At 45.2% G+C, this 23824-nt stretch overlaps 1 protein-coding gene and 1 long non-coding RNA gene across 2 annotated transcripts in view; one reads left to right on the top strand and one right to left on the bottom strand.

Annotated features, from left to right (window-relative positions):
• Positions 1–23824, bottom strand: part of ADPRM (ADP-ribose/CDP-alcohol diphosphatase, manganese dependent) — a 386060-nt gene that overhangs the window by 75148 nt on the left and 287088 nt on the right. The window lies entirely within an intron of this gene.
• LOC309650901 lies at positions 10180–15510 on the top strand. Its single transcript, XR_014257808.1, has 2 exons — positions 10180–12295; positions 12600–15510. It is a non-coding gene; the product is annotated as an uncharacterized lncRNA (long non-coding RNA).

Here is a 23824-nt window from a genome sequence, read left to right as displayed (position 1 = left end):
GGCTATATTTCTTACTACCTGCTGGCCATCCTTCTCAGTCTCTTTGGATGTATTCCCCTCTTCCCCCGACCTAGCACTTTAGACTTCCTCTATGCTCCATCCTTACACCCTAAAGAATTTTTAAAATCAAAACCTATAAATACTGTTATCACTTATATGTGGAATCTAAGAAATACAACAAACTAGTGAATATAATATAAAAGAAGCAGACTCACATGTTTAGAGAACAAACTAGTGGTTACCAGTGGGGAGAGGGAAGGGGGGAGGGGCAACATAGGGGTAGGGAAGTAAGAGGTACAAACTATTAGGTGTAAAATAAGCTACGAGGATATACTGTACCACATGGGGAATATAGCCAATGTTTTGTAATAACTATAAATGGAGTATAACCTTTAAACGTTGTGAATCATTATATTGTACACCTGTAACTTATGTAATATTGTACAGCAACTATACTTCAATAAAATAAATTAAAACCCATAATTTTAATTGTGAACACATCCTGAATTTACTTGACAAACTCTCCAGTCCCAATCTTCACCCCAAATTCTAAATTTGAATATACAGCTACCCAAACAACACTTCTACTTTCATCCCTAATAAGCTGCTGAGAGTTGAAATATCCAAAGCATATTCTTAACTTTCACCCCTATTCTGTTGGGCACCCCTGCAATAAAGGGCAACATCATTTACCCATTTGCTCAGGACACATATCTTGGATTATCTTTCACTCAGACCCTCATCCCATTCAACAGAAAATCCTTCTAACCTACTTCAAATACATCCTGAATCCAACCGCATCGCACATCCTGCACCGCTGGCATCTTAGTGCATGCCACGTTAACACGCCACACAGACCTGTAACATCCTCCTATTGGAGTCCCTGCTGCTCCTCTCCTCTCTTCTCCCCTATGGGGAGAATTCCCCGCACAGAAGCCAGAGCAATCCTTTGAAAACATTGACCAATCATGTCCCTCCTGCTCTCAATCCTCCAATGGCTTCCCTTGACCCAATAGCATCGAAAATCCTTACCATGGCCCTCAAGACCTACAGGATCTCAGCTCTGGCTGCTTGTCTGGTCTCGGTTCTCACCATTCCTGCTCATGGCGTGTGCCCACACTGGCCTCCTTGTCCTTCCTTGAACGTGTCAAGGCCTTGGCCCCTGCTGTTCCCTTTCCTGGCACGCTGTTTCCCTAGATATTTGCATAGCCTCCTCCATCACTTCAATCTGGTCTCTGAACAGACTTCATTTCCCCAAAGAGGCTTTTCCTGATTAGCCCTTATAAATAGTCACCCTGTCCCATCCTACACTATCATTTTACTTCTGCTTTATCTTCCATCCCAGCTCTTATCATTAACTGACCCAACACTGTATAATTATGTATCTGTTTTCTCCCAGTCTTATCCCATGACAGCACAGACATTGTCTTTTCTGTTTATTTCTCTATTCCCCAGCACCTAGCATAATGCTTAGTCCCTGGAGATTTTATATTATCTTTTTAAAAACTAAAGGGAATTCCCTGGTGGTCCAGTGGTTAGGAATCGGCGCTTTCACTGCCGTAGCCCAGGTTCAATCCCTGGTTGGGGAACTAAGATCCCGCAAGCCGTGTGGCACGGCCAAACAAATAAATAAATATAAATTTAAAAAATAAATAAAGAAAAATTTTGAGGCTCCCAAATAAATTTCTCTAGGAACCAGTATTAATAAAAGATTTCCCTCTTTTTGTTTAATGCAGAGCTTTTACTTTCTGGTTACATATTCAATAATAATCATACAAAATGTCAGTCTAAGCCCAGTGTCCTGACATTCTAAACTCCTTTCTCTGTTAATACTTGAAAAATCTCCCTGAGTACATCGCTTTGCTCGCTCTTCCCGCTTGAAGTCATCAACAGGACAGCCCTGGTTTCCAAGCCTCTACCTTGATCTGTTCTCAGGCACAGCATCTGTGCCCTGCAGTGGGAGATGAAGAAGTCCCAGGAGTGTTGCTAAATCAGGAGACTGGCTTCATTATTATGCATCCCCAGTAAATCCTAAGCATGACTTATGAGACTCCTTTTAGGATGATTAAAAGAAAGAAAGAAACTAATGAGAAGATCACACACTTCATTTGTAGCAAACATTTTCAGGCAGTTTTCTTCCAAGATGTTTATAAAAGAAACCCAGGGGAGTGAAATGGGTCTCTACATCTTGATACCCTGAGTCAGAAAATTCAAGAGACCACATATTGACATCTTAGAGAAGAATGAGGGATGTCCAGTAGAGTTGAAACATAGTAATGAATGGTGTGTGGTGGATGGTAGTGTGTGTGTGTGCGTGTGTGTGCGTGTGCGTGTGCGTGTTGGGTGGAGAGCTGACGTTGGGGAAAGATGAGAATGAGGGTAGGCGTTGGCCAGGCGGTAAAGCATCTACTAGAATCTTCAGTGGTGAACTGTTGAAGGATTTTAAGCAAGGACATGCTTTAACGAAACTTGCATTTTGGGAAGATCCCTCCAGTTGCAGCGTGGAGATAGAGGGCCACACCAGAGACATCAAAACCAGTGACAAGGCCATGGTATTTCAGGGGAGATATAAAGGTAGCAAAGAGGACAGAAAGACATATATTAAAGTGGTAGAAATGACTTCATATCCTGGACTTCAAAGGCGCGGAAAGACATTTGAAAGGATTCCAACCTCCGAAGAGTGGCACATTGTCCTCCCTTGGAGAGATACGCAGAAGATGGAGAATTACAGCTTTATTTATTTATTTTTTGACTGGTTAGCTAGTGAAATTACATCTTTGTTTCAAGATTTTTTAAACAATTTTTATTGGAGTACAGTTGCTTTACAATGTTGTGTTAGTTTCTACTGTACAGCAAAGTGAATTGGCCATATGTACACATATATTCCCTCCTTTTTGGATTTCCTTCCCATTTAGGTCACCACAGAGCACTGAGTAGAGTTCCCTGTGCTATACAGTAGGTTCTCATTAGTTATCTACTTTATACACAGTAGTGTATACGTGTCAATCCCAATTTCACCATTCCTCCCACCACCACCCCTTCCCCCCTTGGTGTCCATATGTTTGTTCTCTACGTCTGTGTCTCTATTTCTGCTTTGCAAATAAGATGATCTATACCAATTTTCTAGATTCCACATATATGCGTTAATATACGATATTTTTTTTCTCTTTCTGGCTTACGAGAATTATAGCTTTAGATCTTTAGTTACCTCTGCAAACTCTAAGAACTTTCTCAGGGCACTAAGGTCTACTCTCTGCAGATAAGATGAGCAGAGAGTAGGTTCTCCTTAGGTTCTGATGATATGGACAGGCCTGTGTGGCCCCCTCAGGACCATGACCTATTAGAAGAGCTTTCCAGCAGGAGACAGAAAGTGGAGTTTTCCAAACCTACTCAGTAACCTACTTGTTCTCACCGACTTTCCTCAACCGTAGTAATGAGGGCAGTAAGCCAGGGAGAGATGGATGCCAGGAGAATCCTTTAGCATCCTGCCAAGCAAAGCAGTGGACCAACTTTGAGATGACAAAACGTGAGATGCAGACAGGTCACTGTGCTGTCAGAAGGCTGGCTGCAAGCCCCCCATGGCACCTCCTCCAGAAGCATCACACAAGCCCATTCTTCCGCAGGGCCAGACCCGGGACCCTGCACGGATCTCCGTCTGAGCTGCGATTTCCTGCCAACCAATCTTTCCTAGCATGCGCCTGCTGGAATAATCTGTCCCAAACCCACACGCTGGAGGCTACTGAGTTGTTTTCTTTTTAAGAGCGGGACTTCATACCAGACAGCAGCCCCATGTGATTATTCTCCGTCTGCTGACTCTTCTCCACCAACCTCCAACAGATTCTTCTCCACCTTTCTCTGCTCTGCTCTGTGTCCCATATCGCCCCAGGCTCTCTTCTCCACCTTTCTCTGCTCTGCTCTGTGTCCCATATCGCCCCAGGCTCTCTTTCCATATGTTTCTGATTGAGTTCAACTGATAGGAAATTTGGGCAAGAGGCTGGAAACTGGAGGAAAGGGAGGTCAGGATACGTCTTTCCTTCATCCTCCCATCTCGGGCACTTTGACTTCGGCTTCCCTCCACGACTGCAGCCCCCCAGGTGGTCCCTCCTCTACTGTTCCAACTCCTATGGGCTCTGCGAACAAACTTCCTCCCCATGTTGGCTTCAGCCCCAGGGATGGCCACGGCTTCTCTCTTCTGCTGGTGTCTGGGTAACTCCTCATCCCTTTTTGTCTCCCAAACCCAGGCTAGCTCTCTGGGAGTGGTCTCTGCATGTATTTCTCTTCATCTGAGCCATCTGCAGTGAATTCGGCTTCCTGCAGAGACTCTGACAGAGTACAGCTGCAGTGAATCACGCTTGTCACCCGCATAGTCTGTGGTGCTTCCCGTCCTGTTGAACTCAGGCAGCGTGGAAACTACGGGTTAGTACTCCAACTCACGTTGGCATTCACGTGCTTTCTTCTGGGCATCCACCTATAAAGGTTGGTCCCAATCCCTTAAAAATACACACATGCATACTTGGCGATTCCTCGGCGGTTTTGCATCGTTTCTTGGCTAAAAGGACTGGCCTCAGAGTGGTCTTCATAATTTCCCTTTTGAATCTGAGATGGACTCCCCAGTCCCCTCTCAAGCCACATCTTTAGTTTCCTCTACCACGTGTCGAAAAGTTTAACATCCGTGGCGATGATGCAGTTCTGGTCTCTTCTAGGGTGAAGATTTAGTCTGAGACGAGCTTGGAGGTTGCACCCTAACCTGAGCTATTCAGAAAAGTGTCCCCAAATGGAACTCAGATCCCGACTGGGAACGCCCTGCCTGAGCAACTGACCGAGGTGTCTGTCTTGCTTGTGTCAACGGGGTATAGAAATCAGACCCTAACCAGTTTCCACAAGAAATTTCATCAGCCCTAACATGCCATGATTCTTACAGACTTAACTGAAGTTTCGGGGAGTCACAGAAAGCAGTAGCATTCCATTGTGCCCACATTCTGCCCCTCATTCATCTTCTTTCTTCTGCATAACTTCTTCCTCCCGATTTCTCCCCAGAGGCTCACGATTGCCCTTCCTAAAGCAGAGTAACTTCCCCCTGGTGAAGATTTAGCTCTTGTCTTAGATTGGGTTTCCTGGATGGAGACTCTGAGACAGAGAGTTGTATGCAGGCTTTTTAGGGAGTAGCCCTGGGAGACACAAAAGAGTGAGAAAAGAAGGAGGCAGCGGGCAGGAGGAGATCGAAAGAGAGGAAAGGGGCTAAATTCCTCTCTGACAAGGAGTCAGTAGTAACTGTTGCATTATTCAAGTTGAAACTTCAGGAAATCCAGGTTTTAAGTGATTCTCAAAAGATTTAGAAGTGGCTACGGGTAGAAGGAAATAGACAGTATGGCTTCCACATGAGGCGAAGGACAGCAAATTAAAGACAACACAGATGCTCTCTAAAGATCCCCTTGTTCAAACTGCAGTGCGCGTGCCAATCACCCGGGATCTTTTTAAATGCAGTTTCTGACTCAGTAAGTCTGGGGCAGGGCCTGAGACTCTGCATTTCTAACTAACTTCAGGCGACGCTGCTGTGGCTGATCTGCAGCCACCCCTGTGGGAAGACACTGACGGCGACAGTGAGATCACATACCCGCAAGCCCTGCAAACCCTGCTCAGTGCACTAGACTTCTGAGAGCCCCCAGACGCACTCCGCAGTTTCCTACCTCTACGCCTTGAGTCACACTGGGTCTCCTATTGGGAATGACTTTCTGGGCACCGCCTCCACCGTCAGAATTCTACCAAGTGACCCAGGGCAAGGTCTATTCAATTCATACTTGCCCATAAAGCCTCCCTGATCCCCTAAGCTAACTGATCCCTTCTTTCACTAGATCCTTGCCTTACGGAACTGCCCACGTTCTACCACGTCGCAAGCTGTCTGTGCACAAATCTGTCCTAGTTTGCTCAGGAATGTAAGGATCTCAAGGTAGGAGTTCTGTAATCTTCAACACTGTTCACTCATAATACCAAACACAGGGCTTCACTAACGTGCAATGTTCTACATCGTTAGTTGAATTAAGTTGATTGAGAAAGACTCCAGGCATTGGCGAGAAGTATATGGAAGCAGGAAAAACTTGAAGTGCCTTCTCCAGTGATAACTTTTTTGGCTACTTGATCTGTTATTGCCCCTGAGGTCTCTCGGGAGAATTGGCTAATTAAGGTGGTAAATCTACAGCCAACTGATAAAAGCAGACAGTTTGTCCTGCATGCCAACCAGTCACTGAACCCGCCAATATGCAGAATGTCAGGGGGGTTGGGTGGGGGGGAGGAGCATTCTGCTGATTAACTGATTTCCCCATCTTGAAACCATTTGTTTGGCTTGATTATATATATACACAATAAATATCCATCCACAAAGAATCAATTTCCTTAAAATTTATGAGTTAGTTCTTCTATTCCCTTACTAACACATTTTCATTTTTCTCTGTCCTCAGTTTCTGGGGCAAATCTAAGCCTATATTTTAAAAAGGCTGAAAAATGAAAACATATAGCCCAAGATATGAAAGTCATTCAAATGAATCCAGAGTTTATTTTAATTACATTTCATCAGACTACTTGGGGACGGATGCTATTACATCAACTGATGACAGGGGAAAAGGCTATTCAACTTCTATTTTGTTCTTTTCTCTTCTCCATTAGGGAAATTATTTTCAAATCAGGAAGGCTAGACTAACTGTGAGTATGAGATGGCTAAAGCCCCAAATAGGAAGAAAGTCCTCTAGATATAGAGGACTCCTCATCAGACTCAATGAATCCAAGGGACTCGCGCCTTAGAAATTGCAGCCTCGAAACCAAAGGCATGTGCAGATGTTACTGAAGAATCAATACTTTCTCTGAAAAATTATGACGGATGAGGTAGGTGACAGAATGCCAAGAATGTGTAAACACTGACCTGGTTTTTTTTTTTTTTTGGAAATGGGAGAAAGTGAAATCTTTAAAATAGAGATCTGCTCCCCAACAAAATCCCATAATGGATTATTTACATGTAATTCATTCCCTACATTACAATTATTTGTGAGCTGCGGTTAAAGAAATTGAAAATAATTGAGAATCAGAATAGGATCCCCTTAGAATTAGGCAAAACAAACCTCCTTTTCCTTTGAGTAGAATCCCTGGTCTGGAAAATCAAGGAACTAAAAGATCAAATATCTGTTATCTCAGGAAAAGATGTAGCGTAGATTTGATTATATTTTGGGGGCTGATAAACTCAACCAAATGCACTGCTGGTCAATGAGCAATGTCAAAAGTCTCCAGTAACATATCACGGGGCTCTGTTTCTTACCCATTTCTGTTGAGCACATATCAAATGGTGAATTTTCGAAGGCATGCTGTAAGGTGGCCTCCCCCTGCCCACTCCTGGCCTTTGCTTTTATAACTTCAAGTCATCCTTTAGTTCTTGCTTAAATATTAACTCTCTGACTGTGACCTTCCCCATGATTGCTTAAGCCCCCCATTCCTATGCTTTCATTGCATTATGCAATGTCTAGAACCTCCGGGTTTTGCAAAACCTTCCCAAGATTCCGTTTCTTTATCAAATACCTTTTATCACTTCAGAATCTTTTTGCTTAGGACCGGTGGGTTTCTCAGGATGATGGGCAGCCAGTGCTGACACTGAGGAGGTCCTGGGTGAATTGGGGTGAGTCTGTCACTCTAACCTGAGGAATCCTTGCCTCCTCATTTGCTGTTTTAAAAAACCAGTAGGGGGCTTCCCTGGTGGCGCAGTGGTTAAGAATCCGCCTGCCAATGCAGGGGACACGGGTTCGTGCCCTGGTCTGGGAAGATCCCACATGCCGCGGAGCAACTGGGCCCGTGAGCCACAACTACTGAGCCTGCGCGTCTGGAGCCTGTGCTCCGCAACAAGAGAGGCCGCGATAGTGAGAGGCCCGCGCACCGCGATGAAGAGTGGCCCCCACTTGCCGCAACTAGAGAAAGCCCTCGCACAGAAACGAAGACCCAACACAGCCATAAATAAATACATAAATAAATAAAATTTTAAAAAATACCAGTAAAGGTTAATAAGTCTGCAAAAACTGAAGTTTATCATTTTGTGAGTTCCTTAAATAGTTTTGTTAGGGGAAAAGAAAAAAAAGCCGTTTGCTTTATTCACCATAGGTTTCAAAACAACTCTAGAGTGCTATTACCATTCCCCAGTCCAAAATTGACCTGGGATATACAAAATTAAAGGCATTAAGCTTTATTATCAATTTAATAGCTCTTCCTCTACAGTTAGTTTTTGCTAAAACAGCCCTGATTTTCTTAGGGTTGTAATATACCAAGCCCAGGCAAATCATGGATCAAGTCTGCTTCGAAGGTTTTGTAAAAGTTATTCCTTTGTTGATAAAAGAAGTGAACCATTGGAGGAAAGGTTTTGTTTGTTTTTCTTCCACCCTGGCTTTCTCCATTTCTCCCAGTCTCTGCCTCCTTCCTTTAAAGCAGTCTTGCTGCTTGTAGCTGCATCAACCATCTCTCAACCATAAAAACAACAAGCCGCATACTGGGGTTGGCAGAACAGAAAGATGGAAAGAGCCTGGGCCTTGTCAAGATGGTTGAGCAGCTGAGCCAGTCCTGGGCTTCCCACCTGTAGACTCTGTGCTCTGTGAGATAACCAAGTGTTTTTAGGCATCAGCCTCTGTAAACCAGGCATCCTGTTACTTGCAGCCAAAACTACTCCTAGCTTACAAAGCCCCCTTAACCTTACTTCTAGACCCATGCCTCAAGTAACTGCAGTGCAGAAGTTGACCTCACCAGATCTAAAAGCTTGACTCAGTCCTTCCTCAAGACTGTTTGTTGTTTGTTTTCTTTTGTCAATAATAAGGCTATTTCAAATTCTATATTTGACCTATGCATTTGTTAAGATATTTGCTGTACAAATTGTGAATATTTGTCATATTGGGAAGAAATCACTCCATAGTGATACCAGGGAAGGTATCATCAGACATGCTACTTAATGTAACAATCAGTTCCCAACAAATAATCAGTTCTCCCATGGAATAACTGGAATCCATAATGTTTAAATGTATGAAATAAAATCACAGATCCAGCCATACCAAATGTGCATTGGCAGGGGAAAGTACATGTAAAGATAAGTTATATCCCACTTTTAAAGAATTAAATCAGGGCTTCCCTGATGGCACAGTGGTTAAGAATCCGCCTGCCAATGCAGGGGACACGGGTTCGAGCCCTGGTCCGGGAAGATCCCACATGCTGCGGAGCAACTAAGCCCGTGCGCTACACGACTGAGCCTGCACTCTAGAGCTTGCGAGCCACAACTACTGAAGCCCACGTGCCACAACTACTGAAGCCCACGCACCTAGAGTCTGTGCTCCACAACAAGAGAAGCCCCTGCAATGAGAAGCCTGTGCACCGCAACGAAGAGTAGCCCCTGCTTGCTGCAACTAGACAAAGCCCACGCACAGCAACGAAGACCCAACAGAGCCATAAATAAATAAATAAATAAATAGATAAATAAGTAAAATTAAAAAAAGAAAAATAAAAATAATAAAAAATTAAAAAAAAAAAGAATTAAATCAGAACAGACCCAAACAAGAAAAAAATACATCATACAAACCAAGTAAACCCCCAAGGCTGACAAAGATAAAGCTTGCCAATTTATACCAACTCTTTGCAAAAAACGTTCTACGGTTCATTTTTCTGACAGCTGACATAATAAAGATTTAAAACTCTGAATAGGAGGGAGGAGGTGGTTTCCATCTGTGGTCATTACCTGATCCCGCCGATTTCAACCACCGAGACTAACTCCATGGGGCACATATTTTTTAAATTTTTGATTTAAAAAAAAATCATTTATTATAGAATATTTCAAACCCAGAGAAGAGTGCGGAAAATAATATAACATGCATCCGTGTACTCACTGCTGATATTTGACAAGTGTTAACATTTTGCCATTTACTTTGGGTGTTTTAAAAATAAAACTTTACAGAAACTCGGAAGTATCTGTAAGTATCCCACACAATCCTGTCTCCTTATTTTTTTGATTTGTTTTTCATGGCGCCTGTCTTTGCACAATGAGACCACCCCCCCTGCACATCTTATACTGAGGCAGCTGCCATAGGGAAGTCTGTCTTCAAAGCACACTTTGGTTAGCAGAGTTAAGCAGAGATGCTGCTGGGCCTATGGACACCCTGGGCTCCCTTCTCATGCCTGATAATCCACATTTTGCATAAGTGCCCAAACCGTTAAGACCACATCTTTCTTCCTTGGTCTCGGCAACCTTCCAATCGACTGTGGATCAGGCAAGTTTTAAGTGACTTATCAGATTCCTGGTAACAGAGCCTGAGGCAACCCTCAAGGCCACTTAAGATTCGGGTCAGCAATGCCAGTGTATGTGCTGGGAGGCGGGGTTCCTACAACAAGCAGTTCTCCAACACCAGTTGTGTGCTCTGCAGTTCGGCCCAGTTCTGACACTGTCTACCTGGAGATGGCGTCAGATCCCACCGTTCAGCCCTATTTGAACTGTAACCTGCCAAGGGCGTTAGAGCTGAACCCCCGCCTCTCCCACCGCCCCCCTCTTTCGGGAATACTTATTACAGGCCTGCTTCGTGCCCGGAGCTCTGCTGGTTGTAAAGGGTCCTCTGAAGGACACCTGGAGACTTTCAGGTATAATTCAGGGATTTTGGGGGGTCTTTAAAGAAATTTTTTTTCCTCTTTGATCTGATACCACTCTTGGTGGATCAAGGAGGGATCGTTTGGAGAAGCACCACCACTAATACGCTAGTATAGATAGATGATAGGTAGATAGATGGACAGAATATAGAAGATAGATAGCTTTCTCTCTATATGACTCCATAACTCTCTCTCTTGTCTGTCTGTCTTTCTGTCTCTATAGATATACCCACACCAGAGGCATGGCATGAATCTGGTCAAATACAAGCATGAGCTGGGCCCACAAGGATGAACAGAAACCCACAGCAGTTCTTGCGGCCTCTGAGCTGGGTGGGGTGGGCGTCTGCAGATGCCGGACCCAGATCAGGGAGCTGAGCACACACCCTTGGCCCAGGAGCCGGAGACGCTGCCGGAGGGGCCAGGGAGGGAGGAGCAGCTGCGGCTGTGGCCTCCCACGGATGAGGCGAGAGGGCAGAGCAGGGACAGCAGGTGGGAGCCTCCACATGGCTGCCATTCCTCCTCCGCCCTGTGTGGGCTCTGTGAGCCCATCCTCAGAAACACCCGGGAAAAGGAGTTCTGGGGAATACCGTGCAGCCTCACCAAGCTGTCATGTCCCCGAGCCTCCAGGCTTGGTGAGCTACAGGGACGTATCTCTGTGACAGAGAACGGGAAGACCTGATTTTCGCAGGTAGAGGATGTTCCAATCAGATAATTGGCCCTTCTAGCTCATGTCTTTTTTCAAAACCGAAGGGCTACAGACTCCAATTAAAGTTAGCTAACATTTCGTGAGTGATTGTTATGTGCCAGGCACTGGGCTGAGCATCTCCTATGTAACAGCCTCCTCGCTGGCCTCCCTGCCTCCACTCTCGGGCCTCTACAACCCATCCTCCATACAGTGGCTTTAAAACATCAATCAGATCATGTAACTCCACTGCTGAAATCCTCCAATGGCCTCCCTTTATGCCTGAAACAAAGTCCAGGCCGTTTCCCCTGGTGCCAGGAGCTCTGGCCCTGTCTCCTTCTGCAACCCCATCTCTTTCCGTGGAAACCCCCTCCATCCAGCCTCACCGGGTTCTCCCTGTGTCTCAGAACACGAGGCTCACTGCTAATGTTTCATTTGCTTAGATGGTTCTTCCCTGTTACCTTTCTTTTCATCTTTCAGATCCCTTTAAGAATAGGCTCTTTATCAAGAGGAATTCCCTGATCAACATAGAAAGGGCACACATCCCTCTTACTGTAGCCCCATCACATGCTTTCTTTTCCTGAATAGAAGTGTCACTGTCTGAAATGACATCACTCATTTCCTTGTCCTAAGTCTCCAACCCCACTAGAAGGTAAGCTTCAGAAGGATAAGACACTTAATTGCCATTCCTTCTTATGGGACAGGAACGCTGCCCACCACCGACTGTGTCTGAATAAATATCTGTTGAATCCGTGGTAAGTCTTCACAACAATACTAGAAGGTGGCAGTTTTTTGCCCTCAGTTTTACAAAGATCTGAGGAATCAGACAGATGAAGTCATTTTCTCAAGATAATCCACGGAGCTGGAGTCTGAACCCCTTCCTGTCTCTTGCCTCTCAGCCATTCTAAGATGAAAAGCTATTCTGAACAACAGCTCAAGTTATTCAACTATTCTAAAGTTATCAATTGTGTATATATTCCCTAACTTTTTTTTTACAGTTTTTTTTTTTTTTTTTTTTTGGCTGTGTTGGTCTTCATTTCTGTGCGAGGGCTTTCTCTAGTTGCGGCAAGGGGGGGGGCCAGTCTTCATCGCGGTGCGCAGGCCTCTCACTATCGCGGCCTCTCTTGTTGGGAGCACAGGCTCCAGATGCACAGGCTCGGTAGTTGTGGCTCATGGGCCTAGTTGCTCTGCGGCATGTGGGATCTTCCCAGACCAGGGCTCGAACCCGTGTCCCCTGCATTGGCAGGCAGATTCTCAACCACTGTGCCACCAGGGAAGCCCTCCCTAACTTTTTAATGGTTCAAAATAACTATTTCTTCTAAGGGACTTTGTTGGTCTTTTATAACCCCACCCCAACCAATACACACGCTAAACACCATTGCTCAAAGTTAGATGTTCTGGGGATGTTTTGTTGAGAGTTACTTTAGCAAAGGAGGGTGTCTGATTTGTCCTTCCTTAAATATCCTTGATTCAACTCCGTCTCTGACTTTGTTTCTCTTTCTTTTTGTATTCTGTTTTGAATGTATTCTATCTTGTATTTCAGGCTACCTTCAATCTTTCTTTATAAGGTGGGCATACAGAACATAAACAGTTAAATGTGTATTCCTGAGGGATGTACTCAAGCTATATTATTCTGAGCAGCACTAACATTCAATGTAAGTAAAATAATGAGATAAAATTTGAGTTTCGGCATTAAGAATTCAGAGGGTTAGCCATTAAAAATGGTGATCACAAAGACTGTAACACTGCAAAGATGCTTACAGTGTGAGGTGAGGAGGAAAGATGGGTGCAAAATGTTACATTCAGTACTGGTCAGAACAATTCTCAAAAGAAGACTGGAAGGAAATTAAAAATGTACTCTATTTTGTACAAATCTGAAGTACGCAGATTTGAAATGGTGTGATATACAAATATAATACCTCACTTTACAAAATCAAACTTCATGATTACTCCATTTTGAACTATTATGGAAAATCTAAAACATACACAACACAAACAGAATAAGGTAACAAACCCCCATTCACCCACCACCCAACTTCAACAACCGACTTCTGCCAGTCTGTTTCATCCCTGTCTCCACCTATTCTCCACTCTTCTTGAGCATTTATTTGTTCAATTTACATATGTTGAAATGCATAATGTATGATTTTGACATCCACGTAAGCCATTCCTATGATTCCAGAAATTTCCCTAGCATCCCTTTCTAGTTAATCTTACCCCAGCAGAGGAAATCACTGTTTTGAAGTTTTCCACAATATATTCGTTTTACTTATTCTAGAACTTCATCTAAATAAAATTATAAAATCCACACTTTTTTGTGTCTGACTTCTTTTGCTTCTTTCTTGCCTCCAAAATTAGCTCATCACTCTCTTCTGAAATAGGTTGTGTAAACTTGGTCTTATTTCTTCCTCAAATATTTGATGAAATTCTGTAGTGAAACCACTTGGGACTGAAGTTTTCTCCATGTTGAGGTTTCTCATAACCAGATTAGGTTTTTTTGGCAGATCAGAAGGCTGTTTTGTGTCCATTTTGATAATTTGAGTTTTTCAAGGAACTGGCCCGTTTCATCTACACTGTCAATTTTGTTGACATAAAGCTATCCACAACATCCTCTTTTAATCCTTTTGATAATTATACCATCTGTAACAATAATCCCACTTTCGTTCCTGATATTGATCAACTGTGTTCCTTCCCTTTTTTCCTTAATCAGTCTTGTTTGGGGTTTATCCGTTTTGCTAATCTTTTGATCAAAAGAACTAACTTTTGGCTTTGTTGATTGTTTTCCAATTTCATTGTTTTCTGCTCTTACCTCAGTTATTCCTTTCTTTCTACTTATTTTCAGTTTATTTTCTAAGTCTTTATATAATTTCTGAAAGTGGACACTTAGACAACTGATTTTAGACCTTTCTTTGTGTCTAATATAAGCATTTACAGCAATAGATTTCCCTCCAGAAAGACCTATGATAAGGGAAAGAGAAAGGAAAGCCAAAGTAGTAAATTCCTTGGGTGAGCAAAAGGGACCAGCACTCAGGACAGCAGTGGAAGGATGCAATTTGGGCTAGTGGTGAAATGTTTTCTTCATTACAAAAGGAAGGGAAAAGGAGAAGGTGGGTAAAAATGAACACTTACAGATTTGCTGATGGGAAGTTGAGAGCATTTCTGCCTGATGACTTACATTTTCTCAGTAAGCATGAGGGGAGATCACCAACCAAGAGTGTGTGGGAGAGGAGAGGGTGGGGAAGGTATGAGCAAAAAGGAAACTATGAAATAGTCATCTCAGGGTGTGGAGAAGAGAATATAGCAGTGAAGGGTAACACATGCATCAGGCAGAATGGAGGGCTGCCATGGGGATAACAGCTGTGATTTTTAAAGCAAAGAACTTAACCTGGATCTGTGATTTTCTACACAAAGCTCAGCTGCTCACGTGATGGCATGGGGAAGGCAGGAATGTGGGGTTCCACCATGGCTGGAATTTACCATGTGAGCAAGACAGTGAGATGAGGGGAGAGGTCAAGGGACTGGGAATATTTGCAAAGACGTGATTATTAAACTAACGAACCATGGTTTTGTAGCTGGGCGATTAGAAAAGTGAGGATAAGATTTGAAAGTACCCATGAAATCAAAGGATTGTAGCATTGGGGGAAACCAGAGTAAAAGACCCAGAAATGTTGATTATAGGGTTGAACTCAAAGTTCGAGTTTTGAGGGAGATACGGTTATGGGGGGTGAGAAGGACTAGGTGTGACCACAGAAGACAGCAGATGATGCAGAGTTGGAAAATATCTTGGGAGGTGATGAATCAAGGGACTGAGAGGCCAGGGTGCTGTTTGGGTCATTGCCATAGACGTTCCTCTCATCAAGAATGTTGGCAGGAGGGCTTCCCTGGTGGCGCAGTGGTTGAGAATCTGCCTGCCAATGCAGGGGACATGGGTTCGAGCCCTGGTCTGGGAAGATCCCACATGCCGCGGAGCAACTAGGCCTGTGAGCCACAACTACTGAGCCTGCGCGTCTGGAGCCTGTGCTCCGCAACAAGAGAGGCCGCGATAATGAGAGGCCCGCGCGCCGCGATGAAGAGTGGCCCCCGCTCGCCACAACTAGAGAAAGCCCTCGCACAGAGACGAAGACCCAACACAGCCAAAAATAAATAAATAAATAAATAAAATAATAATTAAAAAAAAAAAAGAATGTTTGCAGGAGTAGAGGGGACAGACTGTAAGACCTGACATCTTCAGTGGGTGATGGGCAGTGACCGGCAGGCTAATAGATGGCAGGAATGAGAGGCGAGAGAGAGTAAGAGAGCTGTGGAGCATGAACTTGAAATAAGAAAGAGTTTTTGTAGGAGGGAGAGGAGCAAATGGTCTGGAGGTGGCAATGGCGAGTTAGGAGGACACTGAAATTACTTCCTGACCCTGAAGTCCTCAGGCTGTGAAAGAAAGTCCTCAGGCTGTGAAAGAAAACTCAACTCCTGCTAAAGTGGCCTTCAGAGACACCAGGGCTTTCAGAGGGTGTCCAGCATCAGATAAGGAACATTTCAAGAGAAGACTGAAGTTAGAGGGGAGATAGCTGGTCTTGGAGTGGGTGGTCCAGAGGACACAGCGACAGGATTTAGGCAAAGCACAGGGGGGGAATATCGACCCAGATTTGGAAGTGCAAAAAACTAGGACAAGACTGGGAAAGGAAGAGGTGTGAGAGATGAGTTGAAAAGGGTGGTTAGGACCACAGCTGTCAGATACGCCCTAGAATGTCTTTTATGGAGCGTGTATTAGTTTTCCACTGCTGCTATAACAATTTACCACAAACTCAGAGCTTAAATCAACACAATTTATTACCTTATAGTTCTGGAGGTCAGAAGTACAAAATGGGTTTCAATAGACTAAAATCAAGGGGTCAGCAGGACTGAGTTCCTTCTAGAAGCTTTACGAGACAATCCATTTTCACGCCTTTTCCAGCTTCTAGACACGGCTTGCATTCCTTGGCTTGTGTTCTTTTCCTCCATCTTCAAAATCAGCCATCCCTCCTGTTCTGATTCTTCTGCCTCTCTCTTCTCCTTTTAAGGACTCTTATAATTACACTGGACCCACCTTGATAATCCAGGATAATCTCTTTATTTTAAGGTCATCTGATTAGCAATCTTAAGTCCCCCTGGGCTGGAATATAACATATTCAAAGGGCCCCAGGACTAGGATATGGACATCTTTTTTTTTTTAAAAGATTTCTCTCTTTTTAAAAAAGTAATTAATTAATTAATTATTTTATTTTTGGCTGCATTGGGTCTTCGTTGCTGCGCGCAGGCTTTCTCTAGTTGTGGCAAGCGGGGGCTACTCTTTGTTGTGGTGCGCGGGCTTCTCATTGCGGCGGCTTCTCTTGTTGCGGAGCACAGGCTCTAGGCGCACCGGCTTCAGAAGTTGTGGCTCACGGGCTCTAGAGCGCAAGCTCAGTAGTTGTGGTGCACGGGCTTAGCTGCTCCACAGCATGTGGGATCTTCCCGGACCAGGGCTCGAACCTGCATTGGCAGGCGGATTCTTAACCACTGCGAGGATGTGGACACCTTTGAGGGCCCATGCCTACCACAGTATCTTGTCCAGGATGAAAGGATTTGTGTAGCCACTTAAAGGAGCCATGCCAAGCAGAACAAGAAGTGATGGAAGCAGGGGAGGTGAGAGGGAGGAGAATCAACTACTGCTTGGTTTCCAGGGAGAGAGTCACAGTGGCCCAGGAACTGTTCCAAGACCTCAGCATCCAAGGATGGAACCATGCTGTAAAGCACTGGTTCTCAAACTTTACGAAGCATCCAAATCACCTGCAGGGCATGTTAAAACACAGAGTGTTTCTCCCTCTCTCCATTTCTGGCTCAGCAGGTCAGAGGTGGAGCCTAAGATCTGCATTTCTAACAAGTTCCTAGGTGATGGTGAGGCTGCTGGTCTGGGAGCTGCACTTTGAGAACCATTACCCTAATGTGCCCTTGCTTCAAAAATTCTGTGATTGAAGATAATTTGTGTGTGTGTGTGTGTGTGTGTGTGTGTGTGTGTGTGTTGTGTGTTGTGTTTTTAGAGCATGGATTTCAGAACCCATCTTGAACCCCAGCTCCACCACTAATTTACCATAGAACCTGTCTATTCCTTAGTCTCCACATCTGTAAAATGGGGAGAATGACAGTACCCACTTCATGAGGAAAGTTATGAGGATCAAATGAATTAATAACGTAAAGCATGCACTAATGCCATAAACGTGTTAGCTATTATTTAAGACCTTGATCAGCCAAAAAAGAGAAAGAACTAGAGGTCTTTAAAACAGAAGGACTTGTATTCAGGGAATTGGTTACACAGGTGTTAGAAGAGCTGGGAAGTCAAGATTAGTGACAGTGGAGGTCACCGCTACTGTAGGGGCGGGACCACAGAAGATGTTTCCAGAGCTCAGAAGCTGGGGCCATAGTGGGGGCCGTCCAGTAGGAGCAGAGTAGAGGGAAGGGTGGGAAAAGGTCTGCCAGCAAACTGTCCACTAACTTACTCATAGATCTTAGCTAGGGATAAAAAGAGAAAAAGGAAAACTCTTTCTGCAGAGTCCCCATAATCCCAGTTGTCTCATTTGTTTCATCTCAAGTGAGTTCAGGCAATCCCCATTCATTTCCCTCTGTTGGAACGAGGAACTCAGAAACAACATTTAGAGCAGACACCAAGAGAACATCTCCTCCCACGTACAATCTGCCCTTGTGCTCAGTTCTGCACAGGAGACGTCATTAGACCTTGAAGGCACACCGGAATCCTCCTGGGGCTCTGAGAGTGTGTGCTGGGGCTTCCCGGGGAGAAGCCCTCGCCGCACGTGGAGGAGGCCAGAAGGTACTTGGTGAGACACGGCACGTGGAACAAACCCAAGAACACGGAAAGAGACAGAGACAGGTTCAGGATGTGTCTGAGGCCGGGCGAATTGCAACGTCTGTCTCGTTGGTTTTCTTGAATATGCTTCAGGAAGATCATTTCTCTCCAAAGGGCTTTGCTGTATTTCATGAGCAAAGTGTCTCCTTGTGTCACTGTGATGAGTCACCGTCATAGGCTGTGAGGCATCTTTTACAGAGGCCATCATGCCTGATACTAGAGGCTCACGTCGGAAAACAGGGCCACGTGAATGGCACTTGGAGAAATGAAGACACTGGCGTTGAGAATGCTGTCCTTACAGGCAGCTGTCAAATCAATCTGAGTGAGCTGGGCCTGGACCTGGAATCAGGTAGACCTCAAGGTATGATCCAGACCAGACAGGAGCAGGACATCAGAGTAAGGGAAGGAGTGGGGCATGTGGGGATTTGACACATGGGTGAGCGCACACTGGATGCAGCCTGGAAAGACCCTTCCCACACTCAGCCTCCTGTGATATTGTGATTTATAATAAGAAACAGATATTTTAGTCTTCACCCAAAGAATTCCTGGCACAGGGCTCCTAATAATACCCTTGGAATTTCCTAAGGGATAAGAGCCATAAAAGTGTCTTTTGTTATTTATAACAAGCCCCCTTTCAGCCAAACCAGAGTTTATGTTAATGAGGTGACTTTTTGGGGAAGCCCCTAGGGATGGGGCTGGTTGCCAGGGGAACCAACCACGTGATCAGAGGGTTGGTTGGAACTTTCAGCCTCCTGTTCCTTCCCCACCTTGACCTCCAGGAAGAGAAGAGGGGCTGGTGATTTAGTCCAGTCACCAAATAGCCAGTGATTTAATCAACCATCCCCGTGTAATGAAGCCTCCATAAAAAAATCCGAACTGAGGGGTATGAAGAACTTCCAGGTTGATGAAGGCATGGAGATTTAGGGAGGATGGCAAGCCCAGAGAGGGTGTGGAACCTTGCTCTCTGCATCTCTTCCATCTGGCTGTTCCTGACTTATATCCTTTGAAATAAACCAGTAATCTAGTAGGCAAGCTGTTTTCCTGAGCTCTGTGAGCCATTCTAGCAAAGGATGGTACTTTAGGAGAGGGTTGTGGGAACCTCTGATTTATAGCCAGTTGGTGACAACCTCGACTTGTGAAGGCGTCTGAAGTAAGAGCAGTCTTCTGGGACTGAGCCTGTGAGGTCTGTGCTAACTCCAGATAGACAGCTTCTGAACTGAGTTAAATTGGTGGCAGAGGACTGGAGAACCGCTCAGTGTGGGGAAAACCTACACACCTTTGGTAACCAGAGGTATTGAGAGTCTTCTGCGAGCAGACAGAACACAGAGGAGTTTTCTCTTTACATCTCCCATGGTCAAACAGGGAGGAAGATGTAGTGATCAACCTTTGGCAGGGAGGCCAGGGACAGCGTCTTGAGATTAACAGGCAGACGATGGAAAATTCTGTTTGGCCCGTGTTTTTAGAGATCTCTGAATTTCTAACCAGAATCTCCTCTACCCTGTGATCTGTTGTGAAAGCACTTTCTTCCACTCCATAGATTCTGGAATCAACCTTATCCTTAAAGAGACCAAATAGAGAAATTCCTTGATCAGTAGTTCTTTAAATCCCATCCACGTTACATCTGCTTATCCCTCCAGGCCCTGCCTCTCTCCCTGTGATGGAGTCGCTCGCTGTTACCCACTTGGAGGGTCTGAGTTTCTTGTAATTGGCCCTAGATGCCCATCATTAGCTTAGATGCCCATCACTGGCTCATTGCGTCCTGCAACTAGACAACCCCACAGCATCCTGGATCTCCACTGCCACATGCCCTGTCTCCCTACATGTTATCGACCCTGATTCTGAGGCCGAGCTCAGCCTTTTGATGAATGGTACCTGCGGTTTGTCCATATTCCCCACACCTCCCACTTTGAAATTGATTCCCAGGCTGAGACCTACATTTTCCCTCATGTCACTGAAGTTGTATGCCCGGCCTCTGGACTTGCCACCTTCATGTTTGTTAGGAAGATGTAACAGATATATTAGAGCTGAAGTCTGGGAAATAACAGCTCTCCCGCACTCCCCTCAGGGTACCCAGTAACTGCAGGATCCACAGGCGTGCTTCCGTGCCTGGGTCTCTACCAGCTAAAAGGCACTGTTTCCCTTCAGTGTAGGGGTCCCTTCTGGCTGGGGAATGGCCGGGGTGGTCCCAGAAAGAACAGAAGTATCTCAGCGACGAGGCAGCTGGTGAGCCAGCACAGAAACCCGAGCCAGGAGTGGCACATGTGCTTTTGGGTGGCTGAGTCCCCTGTGTTAGGTTTCTACGGAACTTTAAGCGAGGTGGTGAATTGACAAGATGCATGTGGACACTGGGGAGGAGAGGGGATCCCTACCAGCTACACAAATAACTCCACAGCCCAAGAACTGGAAGACGTGAACTTGTCCCTGAATGGTTCTGTCGAAGATGCTGGCTACATCAACTAACCTCATAGAGCTATGGGTGAGATAGTAAGTGCCTGGAACAGAGTAAATGCTCCACAAACGGAAGTTATTAATAATGTGATTATTATCATCAACTCTTAGAGTACTTTTCCCTTTCAGAGGATGAATGTGGAAATTGTAATAGTGATTATTATTAAGCATCTCTATAAGAACTTTCTGCTCTCTCTAGGTGACACTAGCTTTTCGCAGGTTTGGGGGTACTGAGAAAAATGTATTAGGTTTCAGATGAACCCCAGGCCCTCCTCTGGGAATACTGCTTAGAGCTATACCTCTTGCATAATTACATTTGTTGAAAAGTTGGAAGCTATGGGGTAGAGGGAAACACCATTGGGTTCAGAGCCTGAAGGTGACTTGGAATGTGTAGGGAGTTTGAGGGATTTGGGGCAGATCAAGGGGAGGTAACACACAAGGGGCAGTAACATACAACAAGCTGTATTGGGCAGTTGCAGGAAGGGGAAACTTTTCATAGGGAGAGAGCTCAGAGGCTTAGGAGATAGGGGCTGCCATCCAGAAGGGGAGGAGGGCAAGGAACTCCGGGGTAGGGGGCAATCAAAGAGGGGGCTTGTATCTAAGAGTTGTCACTTAGCAGCAAAGTGGGGAGTCTCTGGGCCAGAGAGTTCTGAAGGGCCAGGGCAGTGTGGGGTCTTCATGGCTGGGGGCTTATCTTGTCAATTGCCAACAGATGTGGGGTGAGGTTTCCCGGAGTGTGCAAAGAGGTGAGCTCTAAATGGCTAAAAATCTGCTTGTTTGGGCTATTTTTGGAACAATTGGATGTGCTGCCTGTAGGGTGCACACGTTGTCAGTGCCTTTAGGTGATGGCACGGCCGCCACTGGAGTCCGCTGCCCAGTCAATACCACCACTGAGCCGCCTCGGTTCTTCCCTAACGTGCTGGGGCACAGCAGACGCTGAGCCCGCCCCCTGCTTTCCTATGCAGCTCGCGGTGGCGTGGTCTTCACAGTTATGCTGTCTCCCGTCTTGCAGTCTTTCTCTGCTTGGCTCTGGGGTCCTTCTTCTTTGGCCACATTTTTCTCTCCACACACAGAAGCCTTCTTGTACACTGCCCACAACAGTACTTGTAACTGCCTCTCCTGAGGCCAACCTCATAATCTCATATCCAATTCACTGTCTTCTTTCTTATTTCTCTGTCGCCTTCACTTTACCCTTGCCCAGAGCCCGCCTTCCCCTCTCAACACAGGTCATGTCTCCAAATACGCCAGGTTGGCCGCAACCCCCTTCCCGCCTATATAACCTGAACCTCCTGTTCTCTGCCTTTATTAACTTCTTTATCTGGGAGCACATCTCATTTATTATTAAATTTCATTTACACAGAAAAAAAAAAACAATTGGATGTGTAAAAATTTGAGTTTGGTGCCAGTGGGCTTTTGAGCAAATGGACCTCAGCCTACAGTGAAGAAATAACCTAGCGACCAACAGACAAGAGGTCATCTTTGGCTGATTTATATCACAGAATGCCAAGACGATCATTTCCTGGCTGTGTCACTTTGGAAGATTTCCTTAATGTCTTTGAGGCATGGTTTCTTCATCCATGAATGGGTGGCAACTACCTCGAATATTTACTGAAAATTAAAATCAAGGATCCAAGCCCAAGAATTTAAAGCAACTTCACAGCTAGTCATTTTTGTTTGTTTGTTTGTTTGTTTGGGGCCATTTTCTTTTCACTTGAGAAAGTGAATGTCAGGTCTTCTTTTCTAGAAAGTCTTAAAATGAGAGGAATGGGGCCCTGAAATTGAACCTGTTGCCCCATCTCACCTCTTTAACCCTGACATTGAACACATCATCCTTACCCACCTGCTGCTTAAACTATGGAAAAACAGAGGATAGGAAAAAGTTGTCAAGGAGAGGAAGAGGAATACGAGAGAAAAGGGGTGGACACAAGGAGGTCCCAGGGGCCCTTGGCACGTAAGCAAAGTCAAGGAAGGAAAATTCGCAAGACTCAAAAGCAAAACCAGGTGTGGCCCTGTCCAGCTCCCCTCTTGCTCCAGCCTCATGGATGATACACCTTGGACAAAGAGGGTTGGTCCTCCTCACCTGTCACTTCCCCACCATCCCGCATCTGTGCTGCAGGGGCAGGACTTAGTGTAGGAATCTGTCCAGCTGGCTCTCTCCTGGTCTGAGGGTATCAGTAGCATGTTAATAGCACTGCATTTCCCCTTATTCCAGGGTTTCCCAACCTCAGAGCTCTTGACATTTTGGACCACATAATTCTTTGTTATGGGGGACTATTTTGTGCATTGTCGGATGTTTAGTGGCATCCCTGGCCTCTACCCACTAGGTGCCAGTAGCACCTCCCAGAGTGGTGACAACCAAAAATGTCACTAGACATTGTCAAATGACCTCCAGGTGGAGGAGAGGGGGGCAAAAGCATGTCCAGTTGAGAACTACTGTCTTGTTATACTCTCATTTCTGTTTTCGTTTTTTTTTTTCTGTTTTCTTCTGGGATAAATTAAAATCCAAGAGGATGAAGTCTCCAGCGAGTAAAGCACTTTGCAGGACATCTAACATATGAGCGCTGGCTAAAGGCAACACCTCCGTGATGTTTTCTTGAAGACCCCTATTAGAAGCAAGCACTCCTTCCTGAAAATTTTTAGAGCACTTTGTCCTTTTGTCAAATTACCTTTCGTATTGCACTTGTGGGAGTAAAAGCTCTGATAGTATCATCATCAATATCATTCATCTTCAAATCTCTGGAGAACCTAGCGCGGTGCTTGAAAGGCAGTCACACAGTGGTTTACTGTTTGGCCAGCAGGGATTCCATTCCCAGTCCCCATTCTTGCTGGTTTTTGTTGCAAGCAGTGCTCTATCTCATTCCTCTCCGAGTCCCCAGCTCTCACACAGTCCTGGCCCAGATGCAGTGCTCTGGACCTGGTTCTTGAATCAATGTGTCTCCTTGATGCTCTGACCCACTGATGTCTGGTACCGCCAAACCTTCACAAAGTCTCCATCTGCCAGAGGAAAGCAGCTGTATCTCCCTGGAGCCAGAATCCCACCACTTCTCAAAAGTTGGCTTTGCTTTGTGGGCCAGCCAGCACCAATGATTAAAAAACATTTTTCAGCAAAATCTAGAGCCATGATATTCCCAGCCCATCGGCAGGGTTCCCTCACAACTGAGCTTTCTTCCTATTGGCAG

The sequence above is a fragment of the Balaenoptera physalus genome, assembly GCF_965194825.1.
Source record: "Balaenoptera physalus genome assembly, chromosome: 20".
In the NCBI taxonomy this organism is placed as follows: Eukaryota; Metazoa; Chordata; class Mammalia; order Artiodactyla; family Balaenopteridae; genus Balaenoptera; species Balaenoptera physalus.
The sequence above is the reverse complement of the archived record's forward strand: the minus strand, read 5'-3'. Positions and strand labels throughout refer to the sequence as shown.